We start from the raw sequence: 24096 nt of genomic DNA, 5'->3' as shown, positions 1-24096 counted from the left end.
TCAGCGAAAAGAATTTCTGAGCTACAGGCATTGTCTTCCAAATCTCCATACATAATCTTTCATAAAGATAGGGTTTCACTATGTGCCAGTTCCTCCTTTATACCTAAAATAGCTACAGAAAGCAACATTAACCAATCTTTTCAGTTACTGGTATTTTTTCCCAATTTTTCTAACAAAAGAGAGCACATTTTACACCTCCTTGATGTTCATAAGCAACTGCAATTTTTTTTATTTGCATAGAACAAAGCAGCACAGGAAATCGGACCCAGTTGTTCATCACCTTTTCTGCTAACAAATTAGGTGAACAGTATCAAAAATCCAACTGGCCAAATGGATCACTGACTATATCACCTTCATTTATGCTATTTGTGCGGCAGCCACCTGGTCAAACCGTCACACCTCCATTGCACACTACAAATTGGATATTATATCTAGGAGCAGTGCTTCTTTTGGCTTGTTAGTACTCTGGCATATCCTGCCATGAGGGCCAACTGGGGAACCACGTAGGGTTCTGACCCAATCATAAAGAGGAATGAAGAGGACAACATCAGATTAGAAAGTTATATCTTGCCATAACTTGGCATTTGTGTTGTCCATCTTCTTTCCTCCTCACTTTTCCAACCACCCCCTGCCTTAGTCTTCAGGAGGATCTAGGGAAGATTGCGGGATGCTTATGTCCCATGTCTGAGCCTCCATTGCCTTTCTCTCTATTCTGTCCTTTTTAATCTATGGATGGTGAATCAGCAAACTTGATCTGAGCTGATGGGTTGGGTGTAGTGCATTATGGGTAAAGGGAAGAGAATCAAGTCTGGAAAATGCAGCCAAGCTGGATCTGAGGGTCAGATCAGAGACCTGATTGTTAAGAGGAATGAAGATGGACAACACAGATGCCAAGTTATGGTAACACATAACTTTCTAATTATCTGCAACCTGTGGGTATTCAGATCCATATCGGATCCGAGCCGGCAACTTTTCAAGCATCTGCTCCGAGCTCCAAGCCTATTTCCTTAATTTCCTTCCAGACTCTCTTGGATTCGGTTACGACTCACTTCAGCTTGCCCCAGGGACAGCCCATGCTAGAGGACCCCCAGGCGGTTCCCCTGGAAGAAACCCCCGTGGCTCACAAGCCCTCTTCAGAGAGTCCCACTGACAAGGGTCCCCGTAAGCACACATGTAAAAGGCGGCACCTGGACTCCCCCGAGTCCCTGACAGAAGACACTGATTTAGATGAAGGAGAAGGTTCCCCCAGGTCACCTCCTGTGGATGTCTCCTTTGGAGACATCATGGAGATCCTCCACCAGAGAGGAGGTTGGTCAGCCCCAAAACCTTCTATGGATGAGTCAGTGTTCCTGGAGGCTTTTGGCACGTGCCCATCTACATTCTGGGTGTCCCCTCCTGTGGATCCCTTAGTGTATCTTATCACCACGCGGGCATGGAAGGAGCCTGACACCACTGAGCCGATACCGAAATGCCCAGACAGGATTCTCTCTCCAAAACACACACCAAACAGCCAATACTTAGTCCAGCAACAATTTTCTTTTATTCTCTCCAAAGATCTGGTACCTCGGCCATTCGCCTTCAAAGGATCACAATTCAATGTTACAGTTTCTAGCTCCAATAATTTATCACAAATATCATCACCTTTACAACAAAAAGGTTTGCCCAAAATACTGAATTTCAAACTATCAGCTTTTCCTTCATGATTTTCTAAGAAATGTTTGGCAACTGGACTAGATAAATTATGATTTCGAATATCTTTTAAGTGCTCTAAGATTCTCACCCTAACCATTCTTTTGGTTTGTCCAATATACCATACATTATTACAACAGCAAGTTAGTGTATATACAACACCAATAGATTTGCAAGTAAAATGATGCTTAGGGTAATGGTTAACATTATTAATACATCTGACATCAATAATTCTGTCACATAAACTGCAAGAACCACACCTGAAAGATCCCATGTTAGTAGCATTAGAGGTTCTTTTAATTAAGAGATTATTATTCAATATTTCCTTTAAATTTTTCCCTTTCTTATAAGAAAATATTATATGATCAGGGAAAAGCTCACCTATCTGATCATCCTCACTGACCAAATACCAAAATCTCCTAATTATAGAAACAAATTTTTCAGAAGATGTACTTTTTGTTTTTGCTACGTCCGTTTGTTATTATAGGATTCTCTCTCCACCCTCAGACAGACAGGCCTGGTACAAAGGATCCCCGGTGGATGCCATGGTGGTTGCAGCAGCCACCAAGAGGGAACTGGCGCAGGAGAGTTCCTCGATCCACCCTCCGGACAAAGAGTCTAGGGTGGTGGATCAATTTGGGAAGCAAGTGTTTTCTTCAGTGAAATTTTCCATCCGAGCGCTGAACTGTTTGGCACACGTTATACGACTGCAGCGAGACCTAGCCACTGAGTTCGCTGAGTCGCCCCCAGAGTCTTTGTCACCAGAGGACAGGCACCTGTTCTCCGTGAAAATGTTGACTCTCAAATCAGTATCGAAGACGTCCATGCATCTCCTTTCCCATGCCACAGAAGGAGCGGCTAGGGTGACTGGGACCGGTGTGGCTATGAGGTGACATGCTTGGCTCAGGCTGTGTCAATTCGCTGACCCCTTCAAGGCGTCTTTCACAAATGCTCCCTTTGATGGTTCTTCTCTTTTTGGGAAGACAGTATGTGACACACTGGTCCAGAGCGAAAAGGACGGGAAGACTTTTTCTGCCATTGGAGTCCGCTTTTCTAGCCCTCAAAGATCCTTTTCTAGGAATCAGAGAGGGCAAAAGATGTGGTTTCGAAAATCACAGTTTTCCCAGGACTCTCAGGACAACTCCTCCCCTAGAGGCAGAGTGGGACAGGACAGAGGCAGTGGGGGGGCCGAAGAACTTTGGGTCTAGGGAGACCTTCTCGGACAGGCCCACACAGCAGCCCCGAGGGGTTGCCCGACTGTCCTACTCAGGAGGCAGTCGGGGTACGATTATCATTGCACCCAACAGCTTGGGAGTCCATAACTGCGGATCGTTGGATGCTTCAAATAATATCCAGAGGCTACACCATCCCTTTTGTTACCCCCCCCCGCCATACAACCAAAGCGCCTCCCAGATGTCTCACCCACTCAAAGGGAGGCAGCAGCACTAGAGGTTTCAAAGCTGCTTTGCAAACGAGCCATCAAACCGGTCCCCCCAGATCAGTCCGGATCAGGCGTTTACTCCAGGTTCTTTTTAGTGCCAAAAAAGACGGGGGACCTCAGGCCCATTTTGGACCTGTCAACCTTGAACCTGGCTGTAGCCAAGTAGAAATTCCCGATGGTCACCCTACAGTCTATTCTACCTTATTTTCGGGAATGCGACTGGATGTGCTCCATAGACTTCCAGGATGCTTACTACCACATCAAGATTTGCAGAAGCCCCAGGAGATTCCTTCGCTTCCGCCTGGGAGCCAATCATTTCCAGTTCAGAGCCCTACCCTTCGGTCTCACCACAGCCCCCTGGGTGTTTGCCAAGGTAATGGCAGTCGTAACGGCTCACCTGAGACTTCAGGGAATTCAGGTATTTCCTTACCTAGACTATTGTCTTCTCGCTGCTTCTACCAAGCATCTTTTTTGCATAGCCAGAAACTCCTTCCTTCATCTTGCAGTCCAGCTAGGGATTACCATCAATGTTTCCAAGTCTCTCTTGGATCCAGTGCAGATCTTGGACTTTATTGGGGCACAGCTGGACACCCTCCAATTAAAAGTCATCCTAACTCCAGACAGGGTCCAGAGCTTACGGGCCCATATATCAGTGATCTTTGGCCCCAGGCTACCAAAGGTCGGTGATGTACCCCAAGCCCTAGGCTCTATGGCCACAACAATCTCGATCCACCCCTGTGCGCATCTTCATATGCATGTTCTTCAGTGGATGCTGGCCATACAGTGGTCTTGGCTAGATCTCCCCATGGATTATCCATTTCAAATCAACAATGCCTGCAAGGAGTCGCTTCTCTGGTGGCTCCAATCGCCTGAGATCTTAGCAGGACGGCCATTATCATATCGCACGCTCAAAAGAGCAAACGACAGATAATCGACCCCATGTAAGCGAAAGCTTATAACATCGAAACTTCAGAACAGCGATTATTTTCCAATGGAAAACAATCGCTGTTCTGAAACAAAAAAAAAAAAAAACAGTAAAACATTACTTAATGTGGGGAGCTTCACCCCCCCCCACACACCCCTCTACTTAAATATACCAACGCCGAGATCGCACTACAGTGCCAAAAAGCAAAGTAGCAAAAGCGGCCAAACTAATTCTTTCCCAGGGAAAGAATTTTCTAAACAGCTGCTTCGCTATTTTGCCTTTTCACGCTCTACTGTTCGACAAAGACGCATTCGACAGCCTGCATCTGCAAAAGCGTAATAGAGAACCTTATAATTTAGCTATGTTGTTTATCTAGACAATATCAGGTCCATTTTGCCACTAATGTGTTTTTCTTACTGGCTTGTTGCTGTTGCCTTTTATTTTATGAATTTAACACATTTCATTTCTGGGAGTTAATTTAGATGGGTTGTGTTGTTTTTTTCATAGGATGTACATTTGTGTGTTGTGTGTAATACAGTGGTAAATTTTTACCTTGAAGAAAATGGGAAATGAGCATTTGTTTGTTTGGGGATTGGTATGTTTGTGCATTTATTTTGGGAGATTTTAGTATTGCTTTTATTTATTTATTTATTGACATTTGTTAACCGGGTTAGTCCAGCTGGCTTTTGGCCCATTTTCAATGGAGACCCGAGGAGAAAAGCTCCAAGAAATACAGTAACAAAACAAATTCAGCTATTGTGTTATACATTGTTGATAAAAAAAGCATTTTAGTAATGAAACATTCAGGACATTGAGTTATACAGACATTATAATATTCAACACATACATTGTAGCACACAATTATCTTATTTGGTGGGGCTTAAGATACAGGGGAGGAGAATAACAAATAAGATAAAAGTTATTTGCATATTTACAGATAGTAAGGTTTGAGCCATTTCTAAGGTACCTAAAGTATAGGGAGGTATTTAGCAGTAAAGGAATTTCTGATGTTCAGACGTATGTATATATATATATATATATATATATATATATGTGTGTGTGTGTGTGTGTGTGTGTGTGTGTGTGTGTGTGAGTGTGAGAACAGGGAAAAGAAGGTAGATAGACTATAAGGTGTACTTAGATGCAATAGAGGGGAGGTTAACAGTACGTATAGTAGAGATGTAAGTAAGCAATAACCCATGTGGGTATTGCTGGATTTACCCACGGCTGGTGTGGTTTGGTCATGAGGGCAAAGCCCGAGTGACCAAACAAAGACAACCGTGGGTAAATCCAGCATTATCCACACACAGAAGTGGGTTATTGCTATTGTACAATAACATTATTTAAGAAAAAAAAAACTTACTTTTCTTAAATAATGGCATTGTATAATGCCTCTTTGCTGCCCTTCCACAGCTGTCCAGTATTCTGCGGCAAATCTGATGTACTGCGCATGCGTATGGTTACGCAGTACATCAGAACTGTGTGTGTGGAAGCAACGGAGAAAGTAAGATCTCCGTTGCTTTTTAAAACTTGTCTCGCTATGTTAAAAGAGTTTAACATAGCGAGATAGCTTTAAAAAAAAAGCAACGGAGATTTTCCTTTCTCCATTGCTATGTTAAACGACTTGCTTTTTTCTTTTAAGGCAGCACCTCCTATCCTTTTCCTTAGCCAAAAAATGGAATTCTCTATCTCCATCTTTACGAATGACTGAAAACCCTAACAACTTCAAAACCCTACTCCATTCCCACTTGTTCTCTAATAGGAAGGCAACTGCACTTTCCCCACCTAGCCTTCTACTCTCTACACTAATTGTATTTCCATACTACTCCTTCTTCCAACAACTTTGTTCCATGATTCTACTTATTTCTTACTGCTAACTTGTGTATATAATGTAAATATTGTAAATAGTTTGCACTCCCTTTTAACCCCCTCCCTAACATTTACGCTTGGTCTTCCACTCTGCCCCAACAAGACTCAAATTCTGTATAACCTTATTAACCAACCATGTTAATATATGACTGATATGCTATGTAACCATTGTACCTCTTACTGTGTCTGTATCACAATTTTACCTGTATTCATAAAACCTAATATTTTCTGTTCTATCTTAATGTACCCATATCTTTGAATCTTAATTTTAATTTTACCTTTTTTTTAACTTTACTATGTAATGTGGAGCTTTTCTCCCTGGGCCTCCAGTGGACCTCCCCGGTTATCAAACCGAAATAAATAAAAAATAAATAAATATCTCGCTATGTTAAACTCATTTAACATAGCAAGATAACAGCAACGGAGCTCTTCCGTTCTCTGTTGCTGTCCAAAAAAAAAAAAAAAAAAAAAAAGACTTATACTAATGGAAAAAGTCCGGGCGACCAGACCTTTTTCCATTAGTATAAGTCTTTGATTTACAATGTGCACACTGACCAATCAGCGTGCACATTTTGGAATATTAATGGGGAGTCATTGTATAATAAGCAGTAATAATATGAGGTTCAAGGTAATTGAGGTGGGAGAGCTAGGATAGGAGATGGAGGGGTTAAGTTGGGGTTGTACAGGAACAAATTTTGGAGCTAAGTAGATGGAGTTTGAGTTTTTCTTTAAAGTGGGCTGGGTGAATAGTAGAGCATATGTCTGTAGGAAGCTTGTTCCAAGCTTGGGATGTAGTGCATTTATATAAGAGTTTGCCAACAGTTTTCTTTGGTTGGAAGGATAGAAGTAGTTGTAGGTTAGAGGTACGGAGGGTACGAGCAGGTTTATAGGAAGAGATGAAAGTTGAGAGAGCAGGACAAGATGCAGGCTTGTAGTGAATAGAGTGAACCATTTGAAGTTGTGAAAAAAGTTTTGTTTTTTGTAAGTAACATAAATACAGTGGATTTTAGGAGAATTTTAGTAATTATGATGACATGCCAAGGCTGTAGGGAAACTTTTATAACATGCAAAATTGTGCCCAAGAGTAATGTATATGTAAAATATGTATCTGTGCGTGTGTGTAATATTTGCTTCTGACCCAGTTGTGAACTGAAGTCAGGCATGTTTTAACAGTAAGTTTAATTTTCTTACCCTCTATCACAGGTACAAGAAAGTTTCAGACTGTTCTAAAAGGAAGAAATGATGGATTTTGACTGAGTAGAATTTTCTCTGTCCCTTTCTATTTTGGCTGTTGTCATTGAGCATTATCTTATTTAATCCATTGTTTGTTTGTTTATATTTGTTTACTGGGGTACTGCAGTCATCAGTATTGACCAATTTCAGCTTCTGTTTTGTGTATTCTTCAATTTCTTATGCTGTTCTAATCTTCTTTCTCATATTCCTCACTTTTCTCAAGCTGATCTTTCAAACTGGGTACTACTGATCAGACCCCAAGTCACTGGTGGCATAGCCAGGAACAAAACCATGAGGACAACACAGTAATGTGTTTTGTTTTGAAAGATAAATTAGATATAAATGTTTCTATTTATCTAGCTAGCTATATGTCAAATATTTAACTGGGTGGGATAACTGGTCCAAGACCCTCCACAACAACAACCCAGGTCCATGTTTGAGCAAGTGTAAAAACATATTAACAGCAAAGATATGCATGTATAGTGTAGTTTCATATATGAAAACAAGCAGTGAGTGCACTATGATTAAAGCACAGTAGGTCAGTAGAATGCTTTCTTCCCAAAACATCAGTAGGTAAGGCATATTTTGACAGAATTGTCGTGTAATGTTCTCTAGAGTTTCTGAAACATTTGCATTCATATAATGATTTAACATGCTGTGTAAGTTTTGCTTGGAAGCCAGTAAGTTTAAGTTCATTTCAGATTTGAACATGTGGCTGGGTCCTACTTAGAAGAGTGCCTTCTTTCCCACAACTAGTTTTAGTGATGGTCTTGCAAGGGCAACAGAACTTTCACTGTCTGACTGTAGGGAATAGGTGGATGTTTTGATTGTGTCAATCTTGATCAACTTATTTACAGTGGATATGAAAAGTGTACACACCCTGTTAAAATGCCAGGTTTTTGAGATATAACAAATGAGACCACATTAAATCATTTCAAAACTTTTCCCACCTTTAATGTGACCTATAACCTGTACAATTCAATTGAAAAACAAACAAATCTGTTAGGGGAAAAATATAAAAAATAAAAAATGTACAATAAGTTGGTTACATAAGTGTGCACACCCTTAAACTAATAATTTGCTGTGTGTGCACACCCTTAAACTAATACTCTGTTGAAACACCTTTTGATTTAATTACAGCATTCAGTCTTCTTGGGTAGGAGTTTATCAGCATGGCACATCTTGACTTGGCAATATTTGCCCACTCTTCCTCGCAAAAGTGCTCCAAATCTGACATATTGCAAGGGCATCTCTTGTGCACAGCCCTCTTCAGGTCACCCCACAGATTTTATATTGGATTTAGGTCTGGGCTCTAGCTGAGTCATTCCAATACTTTAATTTTCTTCTGGTGAAACCATTCTTTTGTTGATTTGGATGTATGCTTGGGGTCATTGTCATGTTGAAATGTGAAATTCCTCTTCATCTTCAGCTTTCTAGAAGACGCTGGAAGGTTTTGGACAAAAAGTGTCTGGTATTTGGAACTGTTCATAATTCCATCCACCTTGACTAAAGCCCCAGTTCCAGCTGAAGAAAAGCAACCCCAAAGCATGATACTGCCACCACCATGCTTCACCGTGGGGATGGTGCTCTTTTGGTAATGCGAAGTTTTGTTTTTATGCCAAACATAATTGTGGCCAAAAAGTTCAACCTTGGTCTCATCAGACCATAACACATTTTCCCACATGCTTTTGGGAGTCTTGATATATTGTCTTGCAAATTTTAGCCAGGCCTGGATGTTCTTCTGTGTAAGAAAAGGCTTCTGACTTGCAACCCTACCCCAAAGTCCAGACATATAGAGAATACAGGAGATTGTTGTCACATGTAGTACACAACCAGCACTTGCCAGAAATTCCTGCAGCTCCTTCAGTGTTGCTGTAGGTCTCTTGGCAGCCCCCCTGACCAGTTTTCATCTTGTCTTTTCATCAATTTTGGAGGGACATCCATTTCTTTGCAACGTCACTGTTGTCCCATATTTTCTCCCCTTTTTGATGACTGTCTTCACTGTGTTCCATGGTTTATCCAATGCTGTGAACATTTTTTTTTACCCTTCTCCTGACTGATACCTTTCAACAATGAGATCCCTTTCTTGCTTTGTAAGCTGTTTGCGAACCATGGCTTTTGCTGTAGCAGGCAACTGAGTAAATGTCAGGAAAATCTTACTAGGACAGCTGAACTTGATTTGGGGTTAATCAGTGTCTTTTTAATTGACGGCAGGTGTGTACCCAAGAAGACTGAATGTTGTAATTAAATCAAAAGGTGCTTAAAAAAAGCATTAGTTTAAGGGTGTTCAAACCTATGCAACCAGCTTATTATACATTTTTTATTTTTATATTTATCCCCTAACAGATTTGTTTGTTTTTCAATTGAATTGTACAGGTTAAAGGTGGGTAAAGTTTTGAAATAATTTATTGTGGTCTCATTTTTATATCGCAAAAACCTGACATTTCATCGGGGGTGTGTATACTTTTTATATCCACTGTATCTGGGTAGTTTGCAGAAGGATTGCCTAATGCCTTGTCCTCTCATGTCTGGCTAGGTCTAAGATCATGATAATATGACTTTTGAGACACGTAATAACAGCCTCACCAGAGTTTTTGATGTTTCAGTGCTATCTTCTTCCTGAGATGGCTATAGCAGTTAGTCTAAAGACCAGTCCTTAGCCATCACATAATGTGCACATAGTCCCATCTTGATATGGAATGCTATCATAACAGAATTCAATTCTGTTCTAATTCAGAGACCGGTTGGATGGATTTTACATGCAAGTGTAAGCTGGAGTACTCTCAGCCTTTTATCACATGTTGTATAGTGCATAAATCTTCTGAATTCAGCTGATCAGTGCTTGAGGCCTCTTTAGATTTTTCCATCTTTTGTCCAGCGTGACTTTGAGTTCTTGGGCCCACATTTTTGGGCCCCTCCACACTCAGACTATAAAGTGCATTCCTTACCCTTCTGACCCATTTTTCCTCCTCACTGGCTGCTCATAGTCACATTACCATCTAGGAGTAAGAGTCGAGCCAAGATGAGCTGTCATCTTCAGTCAGTTTGAAATTTTTTAAATTATTTTCCTTGTCTGTTGTCCCACCCTCCCCCTCCATCCTGATATGTAGTAATGTCAGTACTGAATAAACTGCAAATTATATGCTGATGAATTCTCTAATTACCTACAGCAGGGCTGGAGTCCCTTGTTCCTACCATGGATTCTAGTCATAACCAAACATCACCTCCAGTCTTCAGTGATAACTAAACTGGTAAAAGTACAACACATTTTCTCTTCTGAGTCTTGCACTAGCTATTTGAAACCCAATAATAAGGCAGATGTAAAGTTTAGAGAGTTTAATCTATCATGTCTTTATCAGTAGAAGAAAATCCATTGTGATGGTTGCATAATTGTCTAATATGGAATCCTTTATATTATTTGTCCAATATGTTTACAGTGTGTAACAACCAAGTTTCATCTCAAAGATTGTCAGATTGTCTTCATAGGTTCATAGGTAGGTACTAGGCTATTGGCCCTAGGGCCTATATAAGCCTAGCCAAACGGTACCCTGTTTTTTGCCTCCCAAGAAAATTATTTTCCTGTGCCCCTGTCAAGCAGAACCACAGAAGTGATACCCGGGGTGAATTTCCTATCTCCCATCCAATTATCAAGATTTTTCTTGAAGAGTGCTAATGAGGAGCTTTGTTTAATATAGATAGGTAGCTTGTTCCAGAGTATGGGAAGTCTCTGAGACAGGAATCTATCCCTCCAGCATGTTCTGTTTATTGTGGTGGCAAGGTTTAGGTCCCTAGAGCTTGTAGCTCGGAGGGATTGGGATTTCTTTACGTGGAGCATGTCCAACAGCTCTGGGTTTGACATAGCTTTGTATGTTAGGCAGAGATCGCCTCTGAGTAGGCGATATGCGACAGAGTAAAGCTGGAGTTTTTTGAGACGGTCTGTGTAGGGCATCTGTTTGAGGCCAGTAATCCTCTTTGTGAGGTATTTCTGTGGCCTTTCCAGTTGTTGTAGATGTCATGTGAGGTACATACCAAAAGGGGTGTTGTACTCTATAATGGGTCTAATGAGTAATGAGTAGAGGGGAACCTCTTTTTTCCTGGATGAGAAACATTTTTGTGATGAGGGTGTGCCACGTAGAAGGATTTCCTGACTACTGTGGCGATGTGATTATCAAAGGAGAGACTACTGTCCACCTGTGTCCCAAGGTCTCTTATCACACTTTCGGTGTTAAGTAGACTACCGCCTATGTGGTAGTTCATGGGTACAGAGTTTTTACCAAAAGGGATGATAATGCACTTTTCGGCATTGATCTTGAAGCCATGGCTTTGACACCAGACATCTGTCTAAGAGAGGCCCTTTTGTAGGATGTCCACATCCTTAGGAGATTTGATTATGGCTCCTAGTTTGCAGTCATCTTGCGAACTTTGTTAGCCAAAGACCTTCTGTGCTAGCCTGTACTTCAGAGAAGTAGATACCAAACAGGAGATGACCTAGGACTGAACCCTGTGGTACTCCACTTGTCACTGGTCTGAAGTTGAATTTAGAGTCTGCTACTTTCACAGTGTGGGTTCGGTCAGTGAGCCAGTTGGCAACCCATCTTGTGACATAGGGATTTATACCTAGTTTAGTGAGTTTGTCTATAATTTCAGAGTAGGGGATGGTGTTGAAAGCCTTGGCAAGATCTAGATAGGCAGTGTGTACCACTTTACCCTCATCTGCAGCTTTGGTGACCGCTTCAAAGAAGTCTATCAGGTTTAGGAGACATGATCTGCCTTTTACAAACCCAAACTCGGTAGGGTCCAGAGTTTGGAGATTACCAATGTCATTGTTTATAAGTTCCGTGATGATACACTCCATAGCCTTGCAGACCAGCCTCGTCAGGCTAATGGGGCAGTAGTTTCCGGGGTCCGTGGTGGCTCCCCCTTTGTGGAGTGGAGTAACAGTTGCTGTGCACCATTCAGTGGGCACATAGCCTGAGGTGAGGCTATGATTGAATATGGTACTTAGGTGGGGTGCCAGTTCGTTTTGTAGTTCATGTAGAACGCAGCCTGGGATGTTGTCAGGTCCCATGGATGCTGTGTTCTTGGCTTTGGAGAGTGTGTTTTTTTACCTGTGCAGCCATGATTACAGGAACTTTGTATTCTTTCGGTATAGAGATGTGTCCTTTAGGGGATGAGAGAGGGGTAAAGTTAGCACTAAACCTATCTGCCAGGATGTTGGCAATATCAGTTGGTTCTGTATATTTAGTGCCATTGTGCTGTAACTCAGAGCGGATCTGAGTGTTGCCATTGATATTCTTGACATTGATATAGAATGCTTTGTGGTTGTCTTTAGAATCAGTGGCGATTTTATTTTCTTAACTAGCTTTGGAGGATTTTATGAGAGATCTCAGCTTCTTACTGAGGCTGACCACGGAGTTCCTCCAGTCATGGGATTTTACTCTTTTTTGCAACAGTTTCTTTCTTCTGTTGTAGAGTTTGTTTATAGCAGGGGACCACCAGATTGGCTTCCTTTTACTGGAGGATAGCATCTTGGTTCTGTTAGGGATTGCACGATCCATGCACTCGTGTAAGTGCTTATAAAGTGCAATTGTATAGGATTCAGCAGTCATGTCTCTACTGTCCGTCAGCATGGGTGTCGTGAAGTTTGCCACTTTTGGCTTTGGAGAAATTTTTTACGGTGGTTTCCCTAATGGGGGTGGGTCTGGGATGTGGATGTCTAGGGTAATTTGCTTGTGGTCAGATCTGACCAACGAGAAATTGACCTCTGATGTGGAACACTGGTTGCCCATGTTGGTAATGACCAGGTCTAGGATATTGCTGCCCCTGGTGGGGGCGTGGATAAGTTGATCCAAGGCATTAGAATTTATGAATTCCAGAAAACGTTGAGCACAGGAGTTGGTACATGAGTAGTTTTCCCAGTTAATGGTGGGGTAGTTGAAATCACCCATTATTAGGGTGTTAGGATGTACCCTAATATTTTCCAGTGTATCAAGAAATGAGGAGTGGGAATCCATGGGCATGGTGGGGGAACTGTAGCAAGCTACAGTTTGATTGGGGTCTTGCCCAGAGTTAGTTGCACTTGGATAATCTCAGATGCATTATGCTGAGCAACTAGCCTGGATGGGTGGATATCCTTAATGAATATTGACACGCCTCCGCCTTTAGTGCTTCGGTCCAAGTTAGGTGGGCGAAAGGTGTGGTATGAATTATAGCCTGGTAATGCAGGGGTGCTCTCTGGAGCCTTGAACCAGGTCTCTGTCACTGCACAGATGTCGATGTTCTCCATTTTAAGGAGTGCCTCGAGTGAGTGCATTTTGAGGTTTAGACTTCTAGCATTGAGTAGCATTACCCTCAAATTTTGCTTGCTTGTACCTGTTACGGTGGTGAATTCGTCATTTGAATCTTGCCTAAAAAAGGCACTATAGGGGTGGCAAGATCCTTAGCCAGTATCCGGAATCCCAAGGGCAACAGGTGCAGGCCATCTCTGGCAAAGCATCATGGTTTGTCGATCATGTCATCCCAGGCAGACAGATACTGGATCCCCTTAGAATGACACCAGAAGCTTAGCCAATTGTTGAAGTCAATCATTTTGTCCTTGTACTGTGGTATCATTCTGGGTGATGGCTGGATGCTACTCAGGGCTAGGGTCATACCTGCCTGGGCTACAAGATCAGAAAGCTCTTCCATGTCTCTTTTCATGTAGTCCAGGGAGGTACGTTTCAGGTCATTCACACCAACATGGACAATGACAGAGTCATATTTGTACTTGCTGTGGAGTGACTTGAGTGCATGCTTTATGTGGTGGATCCTGGCACCTGACAGGCAGCTGACAGTGACTTTCTCCTTGTTTAGCCTGATGAGTGGAACATCAGTGTGCCTGACTATAGAGTCACATGTGACTAGAGTGTTAGGTATGTTGTTATGCCTTATGGGCTGTGGTTGAGTGGCACACTGAGTTTGTGGGCTGTGTCATTTGGGTTGTGTTGGGCAGTGGAGGTTGCTTACATTTCTGCTTTGGAGGTCCCTGTTGCTTGGGTAGATTTTTGTTCAGTGCCTCCATGAATGTAGGTGTGTGTTTTGTGTTTTTATGTGTGTGTTTTGGTGGTGTAGGTTTGGAAGGACTATGTGATGAGTGTGGTGTGGTGCAAGTGTTTACCTTTTCCTCTTGACTGTCTAGTCCAGTCTTGGTTGAAGAGAGCTTTGCTTCCAGTTTGGTTATATAAGTGCATCCCTCACAGACTGTAATGTTGGGTGGTAGGAGGAGAGGATTGTCTGTGTACATGAGGCAATTGCTGCATTGCCCCAAGATGCCAAGATTCATCAGGTAGACAGGAGAAAACATCGGGAGCTGACCCTTAGACATGCCTGGATAGATGCTTATTTATTAAGTACTAAAAACTGTTTGCCTCTAGACAAGTGAGGAAAGTTGAGTGCTGTAGTAATTTGTAGCTTATTTTAGTGCCTACAATGAGTTCTGAACGAGTGCTGAGCTCAAAGAAACAGATTTCAGTGCTGAAACTAGAAAACTGGCTAGTTCTAAGAAACAAAATTAAGCTAGAAGGCTTCCCTCCACCACATAAAGGCTTGGGGGCTCAGAAGCTTACAAACAGTCCTGGATACAGCAAATCTGTATCTGGGCTAGACAACTTATAGGAAAGGCGGGAAACAAGCTTAGAAATTTTTTTTTCTACATATTCAAAGTCAGTTTTTAAAGGAGTTGTTGGAAGCGTGACTCAAGTAAATATCTCTTTTTCTGAGGTCTGTTCTGTTTTCAGATCTAGCCACTACAGTGTTCCTTTGTTTCTGGTACTGATGCAGCCATCCCTGCTAACGCAAGAGCATCTGTTTCCAATAAAGGAGTTAAGACTTTTTTTGTGTGTCTGTCATAGAACCCTTAGGTGCATAGGTGTAGATTAGGTTAATGACCACTAAGACCCTTATAAGCTTAGCCATGCAACCCGAATAAGATGCACAAATTTGATTTATATAGTGGGTGATTACGGACTGCCTCTGTCCATCACAGACATGGGCACCAGACCGAGGTTGAATCTTCAGTTACCCATTCACTGATCCAAGTTGTGCTTAAAAAGGGATAGAGAGGAATGTACTTCACATAGATGGGGAACCTGTTCCAGAGAATAGTAATTCTCTGAGAAAATTTGTCTGCCTAACTTGTCTTATTTATGTTGCAAGCAAAATTTAGGTCTTAATTTAGTAGTTCTGATATTGTTTGTTTTGCAGAAGTGCAGAAAGTTCATTAAAACAGGGTCTAGGGATGCCTTATATGCCAGGCAAAGATCATCTTTTAGAAGTCTGTATAATACTGAGTAGAGACAGAAGTTTGACGCAATCAGCATAAGACATTGTGTTTGCTCCCTATATTCTTTTTTGTAAGGACTCTTTGTGGACATTCCAGTTGCTGCATGTGTCTGGTCGGGTATATACCAAAGGTGACATTGTATATATGTATATTTTTTAATTTCTCTAAATCTTTTGGGTTTCTAACACCATAACAGGAATGGACCCCGTTCCTAAGTCAAAGTATGATTAAAGTTCATGAAGTTAGTATTGTTTCAGTCTTTGATGTCAGCCAGAAGTGCTCTTCTCAGCATTCCTTCTACAGTTCATACAGAGTTACATGTATCGGTAGCATATCTAAATACCATTGTAGATTCTTTTTTGTAAGACCCATTGCTCCTCCTACTATTGGAACTGTCTGGGTATCTTTCTTCCACATTGTTCTCATTTCTGCCTGCAAAGCCTAATATTTTTATGACTCTGTATCTCTGTACGCAAGAAACTGTAGTCATTGAGTGTAGCAATTTCAATGATCAATGCTACTTTTGTCTTCTTTTCATGACCACTATGTCTGGTTTTATCACATCTATCTTTTGAACTGTTGGTAATGTGTGATCCCATGTGATGTGGATTTCATTATTTTCTGTGATGCTTTGTGGCTCATATTTTCAGTGTTTTTCAGCTACTTCAGTATTATTATGTTTGCACAATCTCCAGTGCAGCAGTCTGCCATATTATTATGCCTTTCAGTGTGCAGTCCTTCTGCCATTTGTATGTCACAACCAGCAACAAGATGTGCAACTGTTTCCAGTTCTGTTTTACAAAACCTATATTTGTTTGTTTCTCCCACATGTTCAATGGACTTTGTAAACTAACGTGTACATAGTCCACTATCTTGGGCCTCCAATATTAACCTTTCATCTTTTGGTTTGAATTCACCTCTCCTTAACCATTCCTGCATTCGATTCTGATCAACATGATGTTGTTCCTGGAATTCTGTATACTTGCAACTATATTTATGCATGTTCCACATTTCTTGCCTTTTCTTGTGATCCTTCATCTTATATTCTTTCTTTCTTTTTTTGGCAGTCAGTTGCTGCCTGATTTTTATCTACTTCTGGTTTGATTTCCATTACTGCTTGATGCCGATATGCTTCTGCTAGACGAAGCAGGGAAGCCATCTTAGATTTATTCTCCTCATGCTTCAAAACTTTCACTATATTTGGGTCTTGTCAGGTCAGCAGATATGAGTCCGACGTTTGAAGATCTATACATGTAATTAATTTCAAGGAGGTCCATACCTCCTTCGGGACAGGAATATATAATCTTGGTATGCAGTTATTTTTATAAATTATTGGATGAGCATGAAGCATCCTTATTGTTTTCCTTTTTAATCCATCTGCAAACTTTTGGGGCCAGTCAGTCACTCCAAAACTGTAAGTTAAGACAGGAAGAGCAAATTGGTTTATAGCTTGAACTTTGTTCCTAGATGTCAATGCTGTTTTTAGGATTAATTTAAGTCTTCTAAAACATTCCTTACTGAGCTTTATTCACATTTGTTTATGCTTTATTATTGATCTTTCATCAATTCCCAAATATTTATACATTCCCTCTTGCTCATATTCTTTTATTTCACATTCTTGTCCCAAACTGATGTTTTCTTGGTGCTGCAGTTTTCCTGCTTTAAAGGTTGTTTTTACACATTTATCAAGACCAAATGACATTCTTATATCATCTGAAAAAGTTTTGACTTCTTGCAATTGTGCTTTCAGTTCCTCATCTGATGAGCTGTACAGTTTTAAATCATCGACAAAGAGAAAATGAGAAGTCTTTACACATTGTTGCTTTCTAGGAGTCAAATTATAGCCATGACCTAATCCGTTAAGTAGGCAGCTTAATGGGTTAAGGGCAAGACAAAAGAGCAGCAGTGACAGACAGTCCTCCTGGAATATCCCCCTTTGGAATTTTATCCCTGGAATAATAATTTGTCCTTTATCATGGCTTAACTGCCATAAGTAAGTAAGTAAGGATAGCTATGAAGAGGATGAAGAACAGAAAGGCTGTTGGTCCAGATGACATACCTGTGGAAGCATGGAGGTGTTTAGGTGAAATGGCAGTGGAGTTTTTAACTAGATTGTTTAATGAATCTTGGAAAATGAGAGGATGCCTGAGGAATGGAGAAAAAGTATTTTGGTACCGATTTTTAAGAATAAGGGTGATGTGCAGAGCTGTAGTAACTACAGAGGGATTAAACTGATCAGTCACAGCATGAAGTTATGGGAAAGAGTACTGGAAGCTAGGTTAAGAAGGGCGGTGATGATTAGTGATCAGCAGTATGGTTTCATGCCAGGAAACAGCACTACAGATGCGATGTTTGCTCTGAGAGTGTTGATGGAGAAGTACAGAGAAGGTCTGAAGGAGTTGCATTGTGTCTTTGTGGATTTGGAGAAGGCATATGACAGGGTGCCTAGAGAGGAGTTGTGGTATTGTATAAGGAAGTCAGGAGTGTAAGAGAAGTATGTAAGAGTGGTACAGGATATGTACGAGGGCAGTGTGACAGTGGTGAGGTCTGCGGTGGGAGTGACGGATGCGTTTAAGGTGGAGGTGGGATTACATCAAGGATCAGCTCTGAGCCCTTTCTTATTTGCAATGGTGATGGACAGGTTGACAGACGAGATCAGACAGGAGTCCCCGTGGACTATGATGTTTGCAGATGACATTGTGATCTGTAGTGAGAGTAGGGAACAGGTGGAGGAGACCCTAGAGAGGTGGAGATATGCTCTGGAGAGAAGAGGAATGAGGGTCAGCAGGACTAAAACAGAATATATGTGTGTGAATGAGAGGGAGGACAGAGGAATGGTGAGGATGCAGGGAGTAGAGGTGGCGAAGGTGAATGAGTTTATGTACTTGGGATCAACAGTTCAGAGTAATGGTGAGTGTAGAAGAGAGGTGAAGAAGAGAGTACAGGCAGGATGGAGTGGGTGGAGAAGAGGGTCAGGAGTGATTTGTGACGACGAGTACCTATAAGAGTGAAAGGGAAGGTCTACAAGAGGGTAGTGAGACCAGCTATGTTATACGGGCTGGAGACAGTGGCATTGACAAAAAGGCAGGAGTCAGAGCTTGACGTGGCAGAGTTGAAGATGTTAAGATTTGCACTGGGTGTGATGAGGATGGACAGGATTAGGAATAAGTATATTAGAGGGTCAGCCCAGGTTGGAAGGTTTGGAGACACAGCCAGAGAGGCAAGAGTATGTTGGTTTGGACATGTGCTGAGGAGGGATGCAGAGTATATTGGGAAAAAGATGCTAAGGATGAAGCTGCCAGGTAACAGGAAAAGAGGAAGGTCTAAGATAAGGTTTATGGATGTGGTGAGAGAGGACATGCAGGCAGTTGTGTGACAGAGCAAGATGCAGAGGACAGGAAGAAATGGAAACAGTTGATCTGCTGTGGCGACCCCTAACGGGAGCAGCCGAAAGAAGAAGAATCATGGCTTAACTGCAAAGTGGTGTGCCACTGTTTCATGGTCGCTGTGATGTAGTTTATCAGTATCTTATATATTTTTAAGCACTGTTTTATCCATGAATGCAGGATGCTGTCAAATGCTTTTTTGTAGTCTATCCATGCCATACTTAGATTCTTCCCCTTTTTACAGTTCTCCAGTGTGACTTTATTTAACAACAAATGATCCTTTGTTCTATGACTTTCTTTTACCCTTTTGTTCTATTGCCATAATTGAGTTTTCTTCTAAATGACTATAAACTCAGTCAGCTTCAATTCCAGTGTATAGTTTATACGTCGTTGGAAGGCAGGTTATTGGTCTATAGTTTTTGGGTGGCTTGCAGGTTCACTCTTAAGCAGGAGCATTGTTTTTCCTGATGTTAGCCAGGCTGGTGTATATTTAGGGTGTGCATATAAATAGTTCTTACTCATGGGTAAATCTTTGTGCAGAGATGTTAATACTTTTAGCCAGCAGTTAGGTACTGCATCTGGGCCTGGGATTTTCCAATTAGAGGGTTTTCTTAACTTTATTTCAATCACTGGCCATTACTTCATCCCATTTCATATGCTGTACATTTGAACTTCTTATTCTTTCTTTTATTTCTTCTATCCATTTATCATCTTTGTTATGTTCCACAGGATCTCCATACATATTTATCCAAAATGTATCTATTTGTCCATTTTTTGGTGGTCTTTCAATTCCTTTTACCTTGCTTCCCAATTCTCTATAAAACTTTTTTGGGCCATCAATAAATTGCTTATTTTGTAACTTTCCTTTATATTTATCTGTGTATCTTCTAAGTTTTTTTTACTTCTGCTATTTTTAGTTTATTATTTGCGATACTGCATGATAAATCCTGATCCATTATAATACTGAGCATTGCTTTTATCACGTTTGTCTTTGAGTATTTTTGTTGATCTGTTCCCTCTTCTATACTCTTCTAATAGTGACACTTCTTGTCTTAAGTGCTTTATGGTTTTCTCTATCTTATACTTCCATGATAGCATTCGATTTCTCCCAGTCCTTTCCCTTACTATCCAGTGTTCTTGTGGTAGGACTTTATCTGTTATTAATTTGGCTGCACAGTAACGGATCCTGTTTTTCTTTGTTATATTGCCTGAATCTCTACGGATGGTCCTAATTACTGTGTTCATTTATTTTATCAAATGTCTAACTTTTGGGGGTTTTATTGACCTTCTGCATTCTATTTCTTCCACTGATCTTAATATGTATATCCATCTCTATTAAATGAAGCAACTGTTCTCTTAGATCGTTTTCTTCTAAACTGAGGGCACATTCTTTGTTCACCATTCCCTGCGGATATTCTATAGAAAGTTTCAGTTTCTTCCTGTGCCACGTTCTCTTCAATTTCACCCTGTGTTATCCATTGCTTTTTCATGTGGGAACAAACTGGCGTATCACTCCACAACATTGACTGTGTCAGAGTTACCACAGTTTCCTGTTCTTTCCCTTGCTGTATAGCACCAACTGAACTTTTGTACTGGTTTCGTATAGGAGGCTCCAAAGTCTTTTCATATGTCAACTGATTAGATACTTCCCACTCCACTGGTTTCTCCTTAATTTGGGTGTCCACTGTTCTATCCTGTTGTGTTGTTATCCAAGTTAAAGTTTCTACACTAAATCCTTCACTTTGCAGGTAGTCCACAACCTCAGTTTCTATTTCTTTAACTTCTCCATTACTAATTCTCTTTTCTACTCTTCCTCTTTTATCTTATTCAGATGTCTTTGCCTGTATTTCTCTTCAAATATCTTTGGTGGTGCTCTTTTGCTTCTCCTTTGCATAAATATTGCACTATATGAAATCTGTTTTTCTTTTCCATGTCCATATTTTTTCTTCAGATGTCTCCTGTTCCTCTTGTTTCTCCGTACTTTGGGGACCAGTCATTCCATCATGCTGTGATATGACCTGTGTTACACTTTCTACACTGAATCCTTCACTTCGCAAATATTCCATAACTTCAGCTTCTATTTTTTTAACTTCTACTTGACTAATCTTCTGTTCTACATTCCCTCTGTGATCTTATTTTTTATTGTGAAATTTTCCATGACTGGATGCCTTTGCCTCTATTTCTCTTCGAATATCTTTGGGGCTGCTTTTTTTTGTGTTGATTAATTTGACTTTCTCCTCTGCATAAATATTGCACCATACCAGATCTCTCTTTCTTTCCAATGTCCATATCATATTTCTTTTTATTCTCTTCAAAGCTTCTAAATTTTGTTCTTTAAATTTTCACATTTCCTCAGTCACTTCTTTTTCCAAATGGCACAAGGTTTATTGGTCTATGTAGTGATTTTCATGGATCTATTGAATTATTGAACACAAATTTTTGTTTGAAGCTTCTGACAGTTTTTCTTGGGGAAGTATTTTTCTTTACTCTAATTTCTCTCTTAATCATTAATTAGTAACAACACATAATTTCTTTCTTATCCTCTGTCAAACTGTATGGCTCTTTTATGGCCTATCAGTTTTTTGATATATACCAAAGGTGGCATTATACTCTATGATGGGTCTGATGAAGGTCACGTACAGTAGTATGATAATTTGTTTGAACCTAGATGCCACTGGTTGCTTTTCGGACCCAGGTGCAAGACCAGAATGCACTGTAGTGAGCTTTTTCACTTTTTCCCAGTGTTGTGCAACCATGGAGTTAGTAGTCTGTATATATAAATAAGGGGGTATAAGGTGAAGTTCCCCACTTTTTTATACTGTTTTTGGGTTACTTCTCACGGCATCCTAGGTATGATGGAAGCTGACTGGAGCCTTCCCTTCATCGGACATATTCTGCTGAATGTTGCTCCGTTCCGTCACAGTGGAGGTTGTTCTCACCCATTTAACTTGCCTGAATGACTTCTGACTTAATTATTACACTTATATAGCTCATATTTTAGGAGTCTTTGTAGAGGGAGAAATGTGCCCAGATCTAGCTGGTTTTATTGTTCAGGAATGTTCCAAACTTTCACCTAATTTTGTAGAACTTCTGTCCTCCAAGGATTTGAACTCTATGACTGACAGGTTTGTCCATTCCCTGTTTGAACCAGATGGTCAGCAGATATGAAGTTTGTCTCTTAGAAGATGCTGTTTTTGTTGGCAATCAACTCTGCTTATAGAATATCTGAACTTCAAGCCCATATTTTTGAGGAGCCCTGTTTAGTCCCTCACAAAGCTGTGGTTTTTCTTAGGATTAACCCACATTTTCTCCTGTAAAAGTATAACTGCAGTTCTTAGCCAGTCCCTTCACCTCCTTGTTTTCTTTCTGGGGCAGAAATGGGAAGAGAATGAGGGAGAAACCTTAATATCTTGGATGTGCAATGCAAATTTCATCTTTTAGTTGAGAAATTGCTGTTTATTCTTTTTTTGCCATAGGTGTAGAGGGACTTCCAGTTTTTTTAAGCAAACCCTTTGTACGCTAACCACATTATATTCTGCCATTACATGGATGACCACCTATTGAAGAACACGCCTTTCAAAAGACACTCTGCCAGAGATCTAGCTACTTCCAGTACTTTACTGAAAAATCTTCTTGTGGACATCTGTACCATGGCAACTGTGTGGGTATTGTACACATTTACTAGGTGTAATTGTTGTTTCAGGTTTCAGCCTTTTAAGCCTTTGCCTTTATGCTATCCTTTGGTTTTAGCCTCCAGGAGAATTTTTTCACTGTCTGCAATTCTTCTAAGCAGTTATTCATTGCAGAGGGCTTCTGAAGTGAAATCATATCAGCTTGCCAAAGGGAATGTCAGCACATGAAAATGCTGTGAATCTAAATCCCAAAATCCTTTTAGGAAGCACCATTTTTGCAAATGGGTAAGCCTACCCTACTGCACCATCCCAACTTATATATACAAACTCCATTGTCACATAGCAGAAGGGAAAAGTGCAAACTCCATTAGTGCTGAAAGTAGTTTTCAGTAAAATTACTTTGTGATAATGGCACTCATTGAAACAGTCTTCATATACTTGTCACCCTCCCTTGAAATCAGGTGTAATGTATGTGTACTCAGCATGTGATTTGATCTGTGAGGAAGCCTTCTGCAGTGACCATATATTAACCACCCTCAACTATTTTTTGATGGCCTTGCCTTCTTTCCTCAACACATTAAGTTTCGTACAAATTAGGCAAGTGCATCATTTATTGCATAGTTGTTTATTGGGTGTTTATTTTGTTTCCTACCATACAGGTTATGCTTGCTCAGTGGAAGGAGATTGAACTGAATCAATCAGGGGCTAGGTGTGTTTTCCTAGACCAGTGCGTAACACCATAGTGTGCACTGACACAAGATGCAGATGCTGCGGAGGCCCATAGTGTGCACTGACGGACGATGCAGATGCTGCAGAGCACCACAGTGTGTACTGACAGATGGTGCAGATGCTACAGATGCTGCAGAGCACCATAGAGTGTGCATTAACAGATGGTGCAGATGCTGTGGAGTACCATAGTGTGCACTGACAGATGATGCAGATGCTGAGCAGCACCATAGTGTGCACTCAGAGATGATGCAGATGCTGCAGAGGTCCATTGAGTGTGCATTAACAGATGATGCAGATGCTGTGGAGTACCATCATGTGCACTGACAGATGATACAGAAGATGTAGATGCTGCAGAACACCATAGCATGCACTGCCAGACAATACAGATGCTGCAGAGCTCCATCATGTGCACTGACAGATGATGCAGATGCTGCGAAGCATCATCGTGTGCACTCAGAGATGATGCAGATGCTGCAGAGCACCATAGTGTGCACTGACACAAGATGCATTTGCTGTAGAGCATGATAGTGTGCACTGACACAAGATGCAGATGCTGTGGAGCATGATAGTGTGCACTGACACGATGCAGATGCTGTGGAGCACTATAGTGTGCACTGGCACAAAATGCAGATGCTGCGGAGCACCATAGTGTGCACTGACACAAAATGCAGATACTGCAGAGCACCATAGTGTGCACTGACAGAAGATGCAGATGCTGCAGAGCACCATAGTGTGCATTGATACAAGATGCAGATGCTGCAGAGCACCATCTAGTGCACTGACAGAAGATGTAGATGCCTTGTAGCTCATGTACAAAAGAATGATGTGTGGCTGGGAATAGGAGAAGACAAAACCCCAGTGGCTACCCACTG

At 41.1% G+C, this 24096-nt stretch overlaps 1 protein-coding gene across 2 annotated transcripts in view; it reads left to right on the top strand.

Moving 5' to 3' along the window:
• Positions 1 to 24096, top strand: part of MTR (5-methyltetrahydrofolate-homocysteine methyltransferase) — a 1755520-nt gene that overhangs the window by 1458779 nt on the left and 272645 nt on the right. The gene's annotated exons all lie outside the window — the stretch shown is intronic.

Source organism: Protopterus annectens, chromosome 1.part2 (genome assembly GCF_019279795.1).
Source record: "Protopterus annectens isolate FY-2018-M chromosome 1.part2, PAN1.0, whole genome shotgun sequence".
NCBI classification, from domain to species: Eukaryota; Metazoa; Chordata; order Ceratodontiformes; family Protopteridae; genus Protopterus; species Protopterus annectens.
This window is presented reverse-complemented; position numbering and strand designations above follow the sequence as displayed.